The sequence below is a fragment of the Odontesthes bonariensis genome, unplaced genomic scaffold, assembly GCF_027942865.1.
Source record: "Odontesthes bonariensis isolate fOdoBon6 unplaced genomic scaffold, fOdoBon6.hap1 scaffold_110, whole genome shotgun sequence".
Taxonomy (NCBI): Eukaryota; Metazoa; Chordata; class Actinopteri; order Atheriniformes; family Atherinopsidae; genus Odontesthes; species Odontesthes bonariensis.
The window spans coordinates 130,001-145,000 of NW_027457369.1; positions in this window are offsets into that span (position 1 = coordinate 130,001).

The window sequence follows — 15,000 nt, forward strand, 5'->3', positions numbered from 1 at the left end:
AGTGTCTTACAGTACCAGGGGCGTGGAGCTCCAGGGGCTGCGGGTTGGGTGGCTAGGCCGGGGAGGGGTGCTTAAGTGTGGGTACACAGGTGTGGATGGAGGGCCTGGAGCCTGGTTCTTTTTCTTTTTCCTTTTTTTTTTTCAAAGTGTCTTACAGTACCAGGGGCGTGGAGCTCCAGGGGCTGCGGGTTGGGTGGCTAGGCCGGGGAGGGGTGCTTAAGTGTGGGTACACAGGTGTGGATGGAGGGCCTGGAGCCTGGTTCTCCTTAACCCTAGCCCTAGCCCCGGCCCCAGCCCTGACTCTAGCCCCAGCCCTTACCCTAACCCAACCTAAACCCTGCCTCCAGCCCTAACCCCAGCCCCAACCCTAACCCTAACCCCAACCCCAACCCCAACCCTAACCCTAACCCTAACCCTAACCCTAGCCCCAGCCCCAGCCCCAACCCTAACCCTAACCCCAGCTCCAACCCTAACCCTAACCCCAGCCCCAGCCCCAACCCTGATCCTGCCGGAGGGGCTGGAGCCCGGTTCTCCTTAACCCTAACCCCAGCCCCAACCCTAACCCTAACCCCAGCCCCAACCCTAACCCTAACCCCAGCTCCAGCCCTAACCCCAGCCCCAGCCCCAAACCGGCCCTAGGGCCTGGAGCCCGGTTCTCCTCAACCCTAACCCCAGCTCTAACCCTAACCCGGCTGGAGGGCATGGAGCCCGGTTCTCCTTAACCCTAACCCCAGCCCCAACCCTAACCCTAACCCCAGCTCTAGCCCTAACCCCAGCCCCAGCCCCAAACCGGCCCTAGGGCCTGGAGCCCGGTTCTCCTTAACCCTAACCCCAGCTCTAACCCTAACCCGGCTGGAGGGCATGGAGCCCGGTTCTCCTTAACCCTAACCCCAGCCCCAGCCCCAAACCTAACCCTAACCCGGCCGGAGGGGCTGGAGCCCGGTTCTCCTTAACCCTAACCCGGGGTCGGCTTGTTTGAGAAAGAAACCCAGGAATCGCCTTCTTTTCCCGAGTTAAGACGAAATACGGATTTTTGTAAAAAAAAAAAGATTTCCTTGGGCCAAACCAAGTTCAGACTCTTTAGTCCTTCATATATAGCCATTCCGAGTAGGTTCCATGCACAAAACCTCTTTAAATGGCCTTTTTTTGACAAAGAAACCCAGGAATCGCCTTCTTTTCCCGAGTTAAGACCAAATACGGATTTTTGTTAAAAAATGATTTCCTTGGGCCAAACCAAGTTCAGACTCCTTAGTCCGTTATGTCTATGTTCATTCTGAGTAGGTTCCATGCACAAACCTCTTTAAATGGCCTTTTTTGAGAGAGAAACCCAGGAATCGCCTTCTTTTCCCGAGTTAAGACGAAATACGGATTTTTGTTAAAAAATGATTTCCTTGGGCCAAACCAAGTTCAGACTCCTTAGTCCGTTATGTCTATGTTCATTCTGAGTAGGTTCCATGCTTAAACCTCTTTAAATTGCCTTTTTTGAGAAAGAAACACCGCAAAAGCTTTCCTTTGCGGAGTGATGTCGTTGCGCAGGGCATGAGTGCCTGGATGTTCTGAGAGGGGAGCAGGGATGAATGCTGGACCGAGGAGAGGTGCTGAAACTCGGCCTGGATGTGTGTCTGTGCGCAGGGCATGAGTGCCTGGATGCTGTGAGAGGGGAGCAGGGATGAATGCTGGACCGAGGAGAGGTGCTGAAACTCGGCCTGGGTGTGTGACTGTGCGCAGGGCATGAGTGCCTGGATGCTGTGAGAGGGGAGCAGGGATGAATGCCTGACCGAGGAGAGGTGCTGAAACTCGGCCTGGATGTGTCATTGCGCAGGGCATGAGTGCCTGGATGCTATGAGAGTGGAGCAGGGATGAATGCTGGACCGAGCAGAGGTGCTGAAACTCGGCCTGGATGTGTGTCTGTGCGCAGGGCATGAGTGCCTGGATGCTATGAGAGTGGAGCAGGGATGAATGCTGGACCGAGGAGAGGTGCTGAAACTCGGCCAGGATGTGTGTCTGTGCGCAGGGCATGAGTGCCTGGATGTTCTGAGAGGGGAGCAGGGATGAATGCCTGACCGAGGAGAGGTGCTGAAACTCGGCCTGGATGTGTCATTGCGCAGGGCATGAGTGCCTGGATGCTATGAGAGTGGAGCAGGGATGAATGCCGGACCGAGGAGAGGTGCTGAAACTCGGCCTGGATGTGTCATTGCGCAGGGCATGAGTGCCTGGATGTTCTGAGAGGGGAGCAGGGATGAATGCTGGACCGAGGAGAGGTGCTGAAACTCGGCCTGGGTGTGTGTCTGTGCGCAGGGCATGAGTGCCTGGATGCTGTGAGAGGGGAGCAGGGATGAATGCCTGACCGAGGAGAGGTGCTGAAACTCGGCCTGGATGTGTCATTGCGCAGGGCATGAGTGCCTGGATGCTATGAGAGTGGAGCAGGGATGAATGCTGGACCGAGCAGAGGTGCTGAAACTCGGCCTGGATGTGTGTCTGTGCGCAGGGCATGAGTGCCTGGATGCTATGAGAGTGGAGCAGGGATGAATGCTGGACCGAGGAGAGGTGCTGAAACTCGGCCAGGATGTGTGTCTGTGCGCAGGGCATGAGTGCCTGGATGCTATGAGAGTGGAGCAGGGATGAATGCTGGACCGAGGAGAGGTGCTGAAACTCGGCCTGGATCTGTGTCTGTGCCTGGACGTTATGAGAGGGGAGCAGGGATGAATTCCTGACCGAGGAGAGGTGCTGAAACTCGGCCTGGATGTGTCATTGCGCAGGGCATGAGTGCCTGGATGTTCTGAGAGGGGAGCAGGGATGAATTCCTGACCGAGGAGAGGTGCTGAAACTAGGCCTGGATGTGTGTCATTGCGCAGGGCATGAGAGACTGGATGCTGTGAGAGGACAAAAGCCGTGAATGCTGTCCGAGCAGAGGTGCTGAAACTCGGCCTGGGTTCTGTTTGTCTGTGCGCAGGGCATGAGTGCCTGGACGTTATGAGAGGGGAGCAGGGATGATTGCCTGACCGAAGAGAGGTGCTGAAACTCGGCCTGGATGTGTGTCTCTGGGCCGGGCATGAGAGACTGGCTGTTGGGAGAGGACGGCAGCCATGAATACTGGACCGAGGAGAGGTGCTGAAACTCGGCCTGGATGTGTGTCTGTGGGCAGGGCATGAGAGACTGGCTGTTGGGAGAGGAAAGCAGCCATGAATGCTGTCCATGCAGAGGTGCTGAAACTCGGCCTGGATGTGTGTCTGTGGGCAGGGCACGAGAGCCTGGATGTTGGGCATGAATCCCAGTTCAAAAAAAGGACCTTTTCTGAAAGAAACACAGGAATCGCCTTCTTTTCCCGAGTTAAGACGAAATACGGATTTTTGTTAAAAAATGATTTCCTTGGGCCAGAACAAGTTCAGACTCCTTAGTCCTTCATATATACATAGAGATATATCCATTCTAAGTAAGTTCCATGCATAAACCTGCACAAACCCGGATAAATGGCCTCTTTTGGGATCAAAACACAGGAATCGCCTTCTTTTCCCGAGTTAAGACGAAATACGGATTTTTGTTAAAAAGTGATTTCCTTGGGCCAGAACAAGTTCAGACTCCTTAGTCCTTCATATATACATACATATATATCCATTCTAAGTAAGTTCCATGCATAAACCTGCACAAACCCGGATAAATGGCCTCTTTTGGGATCAAAACACAGGAATCGCCTTCTTTTCCCGAGTTAAGACGAAATACGGATTTTTGTTAAAAAGTGATTTCCTTGGGCCAGAACAAGTTCAGACTCCTTAGTCCTTCATATATACATAGAGATATATCCATTCTAAGTAAGTTCCATGCATAAACCTGCACAAACCCGGATAAATGGCCTCTTTTGAGATCAAAACACAGGAATCGCCTTCTTTTCCCGAGTTAAGACGAAATACGGATTTTTGTTAAAAAGTGATTTCCTTGGGCCAGAACAAGTTCAGACTCCTTAGTCCTTCATATATACATAGAGATATATCCATTCTAAGTAAGTTCCATGCATAAACCTGCACAAACCCGGATAAATGGCCTCTTTTGGGATCAAAACACAGGAATCGCCTTCTTTTCCCGAGTTAAGACGAAATACGGATTTTTGTTAAAAAGTGATTTCCTTGGGCCAGAACAAGTTCAGACTCCTTAGTCCTTCATATATACATAGAGATATATCCATTCTAAGTAAGTTCCATGCATAAACCTGCACAAACCCGGATAAATGGCCTCTTTTGAGATCAAAACACAGGAATCGCCTTCTTTTCCCGAGTTAAGACCAAATACGGATTTTTGTTAAAAAGTGATTTCCTTGGGCCAGAACAAGTTCAGACTCCTTAGTAGGAACCATGCACACACCTCTTTAAATGACCTTTATCCCGGTTCAGAAAAACGCCAAAGTGTCAAAAAGTACCAGGGGCATGAAGCCCGGTTCAGAAAAACGTCAAAGTGTCAAAAAGTACCAGGGGCATGAAGCCCGGTTCAGAAAAACGTCAAAGTGTCAAAAAGTACCAGGGGCATGAAGCCCGGTTCAGAAAAACGTCAAAGTGTCAAAAAGTACCAGGGGCATGAAGCCCGGTTCAGAAAAACGTCAAAGTGTCAAAAAGTACCAGGGGCATGAAGCCCGGTTCAGAAAAACGTCAAAGTGTCAAAAAGTACCAGGGGCATGAAGCCCAGTTCAGAAAAACGTCAAAGTGTCAAAAAGTACCAGGGGCATGAAGCCCGGTTCAGAAAAACGTCAAAGTGTCAAAAAGTACCAGGGGCATGAAGCCCGGTTCAGAAAAACGTCAAAGTGTCAAAAAGTACCAGGGGCATGAAGCCCGGTTGAGAAATATTTTCTGAGTGCCAAAAAGTACCAGGGGTGAGAATCCCGGTTCAGAAAATTTTCTAAGTGCCACATAGTACCAGAGGTGAAAAAGTTTATAGTACCAGGGGCGTGGAGCTCCAGGGGCTGCGGGTTGGGTGGCTAGGCCGGGGAGGGGTGCTTAAGTGTGGGTACACAGGTGTGGATGGAGGGCCTGGAGCCTGGTTCTTTTTCTTTTTCCTTTTTTTTTTTCAAAGTGTCTTACAGTACCAGGGGCGTGGAGCTCCAGGGGCTGCGGGTTGGGTGGCTAGGCCGGGGAGGGGTGCTTAAGTGTGGGTACACAGGTGTGGATGGAGGGCCTGGAGCCTGGTTCTTTTTCTTTTTCCTTTTTTTTTTTCAAAGTGTCTTACAGTACCAGGGGCGTGGAGCTCCAGGGGCTGCGGGTTGGGTGGCTAGGCCGGGGAGGGGTGCTTAAGTGTGGGTACACAGGTGTGGATGGAGGGCCTGGAGCCTGGTTCTTTTTCTTTTTCCTTTTTTTTTTTCAAAGTGTCTTACAGTACCAGGGGCGTGGAGCTCCAGGGGCTGCGGGTTGGGTGGCTAGGCCGGGGAGGGGTGCTTAAGTGTGGGTACACAGGTGTGGATGGAGGGCCTGGAGCCTGGTTCTTTTTCTTTTTCCTTTTTTTTTTTCAAAGTGTCTTACAGTACCAGGGGCGTGGAGCTCCAGGGGCTGCGGGTTGGGTGGCTAGGCCGGGGAGGGGTGCTTAAGTGTGGGTACACAGGTGTGGATGGAGGGCCTGGAGCCTGGTTCTTTTTCTTTTTCCTTTTTTTTTTTCAAAGTGTCTTACAGTACCAGGGGCGTGGAGCTCCAGGGGCTGCGGGTTGGGTGGCTAGGCCGGGGAGGGGTGCTTAAGTGTGGGTACACAGGTGTGGATGGAGGGCCTGGAGCCTGGTTCTTTTTCTTTTTCCTTTTTTTTTTTCAAAGTGTCTTACAGTACCAGGGGCGTGGAGCTCCAGGGGCTGCGGGTTGGGTGGCTAGGCCGGGGAGGGGTGCTTAAGTGTGGGTACACAGGTGTGGATGGAGGGCCTGGAGCCTGGTTCTTTTTCTTTTTCCTTTTTTTTTTTCAAAGTGTCTTACAGTACCAGGGGCGTGGAGCTCCAGGGGCTGCGGGTTGGGTGGCTAGGCCGGGGAGGGGTGCTTAAGTGTGGGTACACAGGTGTGGATGGAGGGCCTGGAGCCTGGTTCTTTTTCTTTTTCCTTTTTTTTTTTCAAAGTGTCTTACAGTACCAGGGGCGTGGAGCTCCAGGGGCTGCGGGTTGGGTGGCTAGGCCGGGGAGGGGTGCTTAAGTGTGGGTACACAGGTGTGGATGGAGGGCCTGGAGCCTGGTTCTTTTTCTTTTTCCTTTTTTTTTTTCAAAGTGTCTTACAGTACCAGGGGCGTGGAGCTCCAGGGGCTGCGGGTTGGGTGGCTAGGCCGGGGAGGGGTGCTTAAGTGTGGGTACACAGGTGTGGATGGAGGGCCTGGAGCCTGGTTCTCCTTAACCCTAGCCCTAGCCCCGGCCCCAGCCCTGACTCTAGCCCCAGCCCTTACCCTAACCCAACCTAAACCCTGCCTCCAGCCCTAACCCCAGCCCCAACCCTAACCCTAACCCCAACCCCAACCCCAACCCTAACCCTAACCCTAACCCTAACCCTAGCCCCAGCCCCAGCCCCAACCCTAACCCTAACCCCAGCTCCAACCCTAACCCTAACCCCAGCCCCAGCCCCAACCCTGATCCTGCCGGAGGGGCTGGAGCCCGGTTCTCCTTAACCCTAACCCCAGCCCCAACCCTAACCCTAACCCCAGCCCCAACCCTAACCCTAACCCCAGCTCCAGCCCTAACCCCAGCCCCAGCCCCAAACCGGCCCTAGGGCCTGGAGCCCGGTTCTCCTCAACCCTAACCCCAGCTCTAACCCTAACCCGGCTGGAGGGCATGGAGCCCGGTTCTCCTTAACCCTAACCCCAGCCCCAACCCTAACCCTAACCCCAGCTCTAGCCCTAACCCCAGCCCCAGCCCCAAACCGGCCCTAGGGCCTGGAGCCCGGTTCTCCTTAACCCTAACCCCAGCTCTAACCCTAACCCGGCTGGAGGGCATGGAGCCCGGTTCTCCTTAACCCTAACCCCAGCCCCAGCCCCAAACCTAACCCTAACCCGGCCGGAGGGGCTGGAGCCCGGTTCTCCTTAACCCTAACCCGGGGTCGGCTTGTTTGAGAAAGAAACCCAGGAATCGCCTTCTTTTCCCGAGTTAAGACGAAATACGGATTTTTGTAAAAAAAAAAAGATTTCCTTGGGCCAAACCAAGTTCAGACTCTTTAGTCCTTCATATATAGCCATTCCGAGTAGGTTCCATGCACAAAACCTCTTTAAATGGCCTTTTTTTGACAAAGAAACCCAGGAATCGCCTTCTTTTCCCGAGTTAAGACCAAATACGGATTTTTGTTAAAAAATGATTTCCTTGGGCCAAACCAAGTTCAGACTCCTTAGTCCGTTATGTCTATGTTCATTCTGAGTAGGTTCCATGCACAAACCTCTTTAAATGGCCTTTTTTGAGAGAGAAACCCAGGAATCGCCTTCTTTTCCCGAGTTAAGACGAAATACGGATTTTTGTTAAAAAATGATTTCCTTGGGCCAAACCAAGTTCAGACTCCTTAGTCCGTTATGTCTATGTTCATTCTGAGTAGGTTCCATGCTTAAACCTCTTTAAATTGCCTTTTTTGAGAAAGAAACACCGCAAAAGCTTTCCTTTGCGGAGTGATGTCGTTGCGCAGGGCATGAGTGCCTGGATGTTCTGAGAGGGGAGCAGGGATGAATGCTGGACCGAGGAGAGGTGCTGAAACTCGGCCTGGATGTGTGTCTGTGCGCAGGGCATGAGTGCCTGGATGCTGTGAGAGGGGAGCAGGGATGAATGCTGGACCGAGGAGAGGTGCTGAAACTCGGCCTGGGTGTGTGACTGTGCGCAGGGCATGAGTGCCTGGATGCTGTGAGAGGGGAGCAGGGATGAATGCCTGACCGAGGAGAGGTGCTGAAACTCGGCCTGGATGTGTCATTGCGCAGGGCATGAGTGCCTGGATGCTATGAGAGTGGAGCAGGGATGAATGCTGGACCGAGCAGAGGTGCTGAAACTCGGCCTGGATGTGTGTCTGTGCGCAGGGCATGAGTGCCTGGATGCTATGAGAGTGGAGCAGGGATGAATGCTGGACCGAGGAGAGGTGCTGAAACTCGGCCAGGATGTGTGTCTGTGCGCAGGGCATGAGTGCCTGGATGTTCTGAGAGGGGAGCAGGGATGAATGCCTGACCGAGGAGAGGTGCTGAAACTCGGCCTGGATGTGTCATTGCGCAGGGCATGAGTGCCTGGATGCTATGAGAGTGGAGCAGGGATGAATGCCGGACCGAGGAGAGGTGCTGAAACTCGGCCTGGATGTGTCATTGCGCAGGGCATGAGTGCCTGGATGTTCTGAGAGGGGAGCAGGGATGAATGCTGGACCGAGGAGAGGTGCTGAAACTCGGCCTGGGTGTGTGTCTGTGCGCAGGGCATGAGTGCCTGGATGCTGTGAGAGGGGAGCAGGGATGAATGCCTGACCGAGGAGAGGTGCTGAAACTCGGCCTGGATGTGTCATTGCGCAGGGCATGAGTGCCTGGATGCTATGAGAGTGGAGCAGGGATGAATGCTGGACCGAGCAGAGGTGCTGAAACTCGGCCTGGATGTGTGTCTGTGCGCAGGGCATGAGTGCCTGGATGCTATGAGAGTGGAGCAGGGATGAATGCTGGACCGAGGAGAGGTGCTGAAACTCGGCCAGGATGTGTGTCTGTGCGCAGGGCATGAGTGCCTGGATGCTATGAGAGTGGAGCAGGGATGAATGCTGGACCGAGGAGAGGTGCTGAAACTCGGCCTGGATCTGTGTCTGTGCCTGGACGTTATGAGAGGGGAGCAGGGATGAATTCCTGACCGAGGAGAGGTGCTGAAACTCGGCCTGGATGTGTCATTGCGCAGGGCATGAGTGCCTGGATGTTCTGAGAGGGGAGCAGGGATGAATTCCTGACCGAGGAGAGGTGCTGAAACTAGGCCTGGATGTGTGTCATTGCGCAGGGCATGAGAGACTGGATGCTGTGAGAGGACAAAAGCCGTGAATGCTGTCCGAGCAGAGGTGCTGAAACTCGGCCTGGGTTCTGTTTGTCTGTGCGCAGGGCATGAGTGCCTGGACGTTATGAGAGGGGAGCAGGGATGATTGCCTGACCGAAGAGAGGTGCTGAAACTCGGCCTGGATGTGTGTCTCTGGGCCGGGCATGAGAGACTGGCTGTTGGGAGAGGACGGCAGCCATGAATACTGGACCGAGGAGAGGTGCTGAAACTCGGCCTGGATGTGTGTCTGTGGGCAGGGCATGAGAGACTGGCTGTTGGGAGAGGAAAGCAGCCATGAATGCTGTCCATGCAGAGGTGCTGAAACTCGGCCTGGATGTGTGTCTGTGGGCAGGGCACGAGAGCCTGGATGTTGGGCATGAATCCCAGTTCAAAAAAAGGACCTTTTCTGAAAGAAACACAGGAATCGCCTTCTTTTCCCGAGTTAAGACGAAATACGGATTTTTGTTAAAAAATGATTTCCTTGGGCCAGAACAAGTTCAGACTCCTTAGTCCTTCATATATACATAGAGATATATCCATTCTAAGTAAGTTCCATGCATAAACCTGCACAAACCCGGATAAATGGCCTCTTTTGGGATCAAAACACAGGAATCGCCTTCTTTTCCCGAGTTAAGACGAAATACGGATTTTTGTTAAAAAGTGATTTCCTTGGGCCAGAACAAGTTCAGACTCCTTAGTCCTTCATATATACATACATATATATCCATTCTAAGTAAGTTCCATGCATAAACCTGCACAAACCCGGATAAATGGCCTCTTTTGGGATCAAAACACAGGAATCGCCTTCTTTTCCCGAGTTAAGACGAAATACGGATTTTTGTTAAAAAGTGATTTCCTTGGGCCAGAACAAGTTCAGACTCCTTAGTCCTTCATATATACATAGAGATATATCCATTCTAAGTAAGTTCCATGCATAAACCTGCACAAACCCGGATAAATGGCCTCTTTTGAGATCAAAACACAGGAATCGCCTTCTTTTCCCGAGTTAAGACGAAATACGGATTTTTGTTAAAAAGTGATTTCCTTGGGCCAGAACAAGTTCAGACTCCTTAGTCCTTCATATATACATAGAGATATATCCATTCTAAGTAAGTTCCATGCATAAACCTGCACAAACCCGGATAAATGGCCTCTTTTGGGATCAAAACACAGGAATCGCCTTCTTTTCCCGAGTTAAGACGAAATACGGATTTTTGTTAAAAAGTGATTTCCTTGGGCCAGAACAAGTTCAGACTCCTTAGTCCTTCATATATACATAGAGATATATCCATTCTAAGTAAGTTCCATGCATAAACCTGCACAAACCCGGATAAATGGCCTCTTTTGAGATCAAAACACAGGAATCGCCTTCTTTTCCCGAGTTAAGACCAAATACGGATTTTTGTTAAAAAGTGATTTCCTTGGGCCAGAACAAGTTCAGACTCCTTAGTAGGAACCATGCACACACCTCTTTAAATGACCTTTATCCCGGTTCAGAAAAACGCCAAAGTGTCAAAAAGTACCAGGGGCATGAAGCCCGGTTCAGAAAAACGTCAAAGTGTCAAAAAGTACCAGGGGCATGAAGCCCGGTTCAGAAAAACGTCAAAGTGTCAAAAAGTACCAGGGGCATGAAGCCCGGTTCAGAAAAACGTCAAAGTGTCAAAAAGTACCAGGGGCATGAAGCCCGGTTCAGAAAAACGTCAAAGTGTCAAAAAGTACCAGGGGCATGAAGCCCGGTTCAGAAAAACGTCAAAGTGTCAAAAAGTACCAGGGGCATGAAGCCCAGTTCAGAAAAACGTCAAAGTGTCAAAAAGTACCAGGGGCATGAAGCCCGGTTCAGAAAAACGTCAAAGTGTCAAAAAGTACCAGGGGCATGAAGCCCGGTTCAGAAAAACGTCAAAGTGTCAAAAAGTACCAGGGGCATGAAGCCCGGTTGAGAAATATTTTCTGAGTGCCAAAAAGTACCAGGGGTGAGAATCCCGGTTCAGAAAATTTTCTAAGTGCCACATAGTACCAGAGGTGAAAAAGTTTATAGTACCAGGGGTGATAAAGTTGGAAAAAATTTCTGTCAGAGAACGGGAAAAGGGGACGATGGGCCGAGTCAGCCCAAGGCCCGCCCCTATTCTCCCACACGACGAGGTTATTAGCAGACGACGAAAACACCATCTGCACGATTTCAGAAACCCAGTTTTCGGAAAAATATCTGAGTACCAGACTGGGACGGTGAATTGATAATCCGAAAGATGACACTTTCCACGGCCTGAAATGATGGAGGAAGGGGGCAAAAGCTCCAGCCTGGCTCCTGGAGGAGGGGTCCAAAGGCAAGAACGTGTGTCCGAGGATGGGTGCAGGAGAGCGGATTCAAGGCGCGGCTGACCGCTGGAAGCTCCAGGCTGGTTCTTTGAAGATGTGAGGCCGGCCTGGAGGAGAATGAGTCCGAGATAGGTGCTGGAGAGCGGATTCAAGGTGCGGCTGACCGCTGGAAGCTCCAGGCTGGTTCTTTGAAGATGTGAGGCCGGCCTGGAGGAGCATGAGTCCGAGGAAGGTGCTTGAGAGCGGATTCAAGGTGCGGCTGACCGCTGGAAGCTCCAGGCTGGTTCTTTGAAGATGTGAGGCCGGCCTGGAGGAGAATGAGTCCGAGATAGGTGCTGGAGAGCGGATTCAAGGTGCGGCTGACCGCTGGAAGCTCCAGGCTGGTTCTTTGAAGATGTGAGGCCGGCCTGGAGGAGCATGAGTCCGAGGAAGGTGCTTGAGAGCGGATTCAAGGTGCGGCTGACCGCTGGAAGCTCCAGGCTGGTTCTTTGAAGATGTGAGGCCGGCCTGGAGGAGAATGAGTCCGAGATAGGTGCTGGAGAGCGGATTCAAGGTGCGGCTGACCGCTGGAAGCTCCAGGCTGGTTCCTGGAAGATGTGAGGCCGACTTTGGCAGAGCATGAGTCCGAGGAAGGTGCTTGAGAGCGGATTCAAGGTGCGGCTGACCGCTAGAAGCTCCAGGCTGGTTCCTGGAAGATGTGAGGCCGACTTTGGCAGAGCATGAGTCCGAGGAAGGTGCTGGAGAGCGGATTCAAGGTGCGGCTGACCGCTGGAAGCTCCAGGCTGGTTCTTTGAAGATGTGAGGCCGGCCTGGAGGAGAATGAGTCCGAGATAGGTGCTGGAGAGCGGATTCAAGGTGCGGCTGACCGCTGGAAGCTCCAGGCTGGTTCCTGGAAGATGTGAGGCCGACTTTGGCAGAGCATGAGTCCGAGGAAGGTGCTTGAGAGCGGATTCAAGGTGCGGCTGACCGCTAGAAGCTCCAGGCTGGTTCCTGGAAGATGTGAGGCCGACTTTGGCAGAGCATGAGTCCGAGGAAGGTGCTGGAGAGCGGATTCAAGGTGCGGCTGACCGCTGGAAGCTCCAGGCTGGTTCTTTGAAGATGTGAGGCCGGCCTGGAGGAGAATGAGTCCGAGATAGGTGCTGGAGAGCGGATTCAAGGTGCGGCTGACCGCTGGAAGCTCCAGGCTGGTTCCTGGAAGATGTGAGGCCGACTTTGGCAGAGCATGAGTCCGAGGAAGGTGCTTGAGAGCGGATTCAAGGTGCGGCTGACCGCTAGAAGCTCCAGGCTGGTTCCTGGAAGATGTGAGGCCGACTTTGGCAGAGCATGAGTCCGAGGAAGGTGCTGGAGAGCGGATTCAAGGTGCGGCTGACCGCTGGAAGCTCCAGGCTGGTTCTTTGAAGATGTGAGGCCGGCCTGGAGGAGAATGAGTCCGAGATAGGTGCTGGAGAGCGGATTCAAGGTGCGGCTGACCGCTGGAAGCTCCAGGCTGGTTCCTGGAAGATGTGAGGCCGACTTTGGCAGAGCATGAGTCCGAGGAAGGTGCTTGAGAGCGGATTCAAGGTGCGGCTGACCGCTAGAAGCTCCAGGCTGGTTCCTGGAAGATGTGAGGCCGACTTTGGCAGAGCATGAGTCCGAGGAAGGTGCTGGAGAGCGGATTCAAGGTGCGGCTGACCGCTGGAAGCTCCAGGCTGGTTCTTTGAAGATGTGAGGCCGGCCTGGAGGAGAATGAGTCCGAGATAGGTGCTGGAGAGCGGATTCAAGGTGCGGCTGACCGCTGGAAGCTCCAGGCTGGTTCCTGGAAGATGTGAGGCCGACTTTGGCAGAGCATGAGTCCGAGGAAGGTGCTTGAGAGCGGATTCAAGGTGCGGCTGACCGCTAGAAGCTCCAGGCTGGTTCCTGGAAGATGTGAGGCCGACTTTGGCAGAGCATGAGTCCGAGGAAGGTGCTGGAGAGCGGATTCAAGGTGCGGCTGACCGCTGGAAGCTCCAGGCTGGTTCTTTGAAGATGTGAGGCCGGCCTGGAGGAGAATGAGTCCGAGATAGGTGCTGGAGAGCGGATTCAAGGTGCGGCTGACCGCTGGAAGCTCCAGGCTGGTTCCTGGAAGATGTGAGGCCGACTTTGGCAGAGCATGAGTCCGAGGAAGGTGCTTGAGAGCGGATTCAAGGTGCGGCTGACCGCTAGAAGCTCCAGGCTGGTTCCTGGAAGATGTGAGGCCGACTTTGGCAGAGCATGAGTCCGAGGAAGGTGCTGGAGAGCGGATTCAAGGTGCGGCTGACCGCTGGAAGCTCCAGGCTGGTTCTTTGAAGATGTGAGGCCGGCCTGGAGGAGAATGAGTCCGAGATAGGTGCTGGAGAGCGGATTCAAGGTGCGGCTGACCGCTGGAAGCTCCAGGCTGGTTCCTGGAAGATGTGAGGCCGACTTTGGCAGAGCATGAGTCCGAGGAAGGTGCTTGAGAGCGGATTCAAGGTGCGGCTGACCGCTAGAAGCTCCAGGCTGGTTCCTGGAAGATGTGAGGCCGACTTTGGCAGAGCATGAGTCCGAGGAAGGTGCTGGAGAGCGGATTCAAGGTGCGGCTGACCGCTGGAAGCTCCAGGCTGGTTCTTTGAAGATGTGAGGCCGGCCTGGAGGAGAATGAGTCCGAGATAGGTGCTGGAGAGCGGATTCAAGGTGCGGCTGACCGCTGGAAGCTCCAGGCTGGTTCCTGGAAGATGTGAGGCCGACTTTGGCAGAGCATGAGTCCGAGGAAGGTGCTTGAGAGCGGATTCAAGGTGCGGCTGACCGCTAGAAGCTCCAGGCTGGTTCCTGGAAGATGTGAGGCCGACTTTGGCAGAGCATGAGTCCGAGGAAGGTGCTGGAGAGCGGATTCAAGGTGCGGCTGACCGCTGGAAGCTCCAGGCTGGTTCTTTGAAGATGTGAGGCCGGCCTGGAGGAGAATGAGTCCGAGATAGGTGCTGGAGAGCGGATTCAAGGTGCGGCTGACCGCTGGAAGCTCCAGGCTGGTTCCTGGAAGATGTGAGGCCGACTTTGGCAGAGCATGAGTCCGAGGAAGGTGCTTGAGAGCGGATTCAAGGTGCGGCTGACCGCTAGAAGCTCCAGGCTGGTTCCTGGAAGATGTGAGGCCGACTTTGGCAGAGCATGAGTCCGAGGAAGGTGCTGGAGAGCGGATTCAAGGTGCGGCTGACCGCTGGAAGCTCCAGGCTGGTTCTTTGAAGATGTGAGGCCGGCCTGGAGGAGAGTGTGTCCGAGATAGGTGCTGGAGAGCGGATTCAAGGCGCGGCTGACCGCTGGAAGCTCCAGGCTGGTTCCTGGAAGATGGGAGGCCGACTTTGGCAGAGCATGAGTCCGAGGAAGGTGCTGGAGAGCGGATTCAAGGCGCGGCTGACCGCTGGAAGCTCCAGGCTGGTTCCTGGAAGATGGGAGGCCGACTTTGGCAGAGCATGAGTCCGAGGAAGGTGCTGGAGAGCGGATTCAAGGCTCGGCTGTCCGCTAGGAGCTCCAGGCTGGTTCTTTGAAGATGTGAGGCCGGCCTGGAGGAGAGTGTGTCCGAGATAGGTGCTGGAGAGCGGATTCAAGGCGCGGCTGACCGCTGGAAGCTCCAGGCTGGTTCCTGGAAGATGGGAGGCCGACTTTGGCAGAGCATGAGTCCGAGGAAGGTGCTGGAGAGCGGATTCAAGGCGCGGCTGACCGCTGGAAGCTCCAGGCTGGTTCCTGGAAGATGGGAGGCCGAC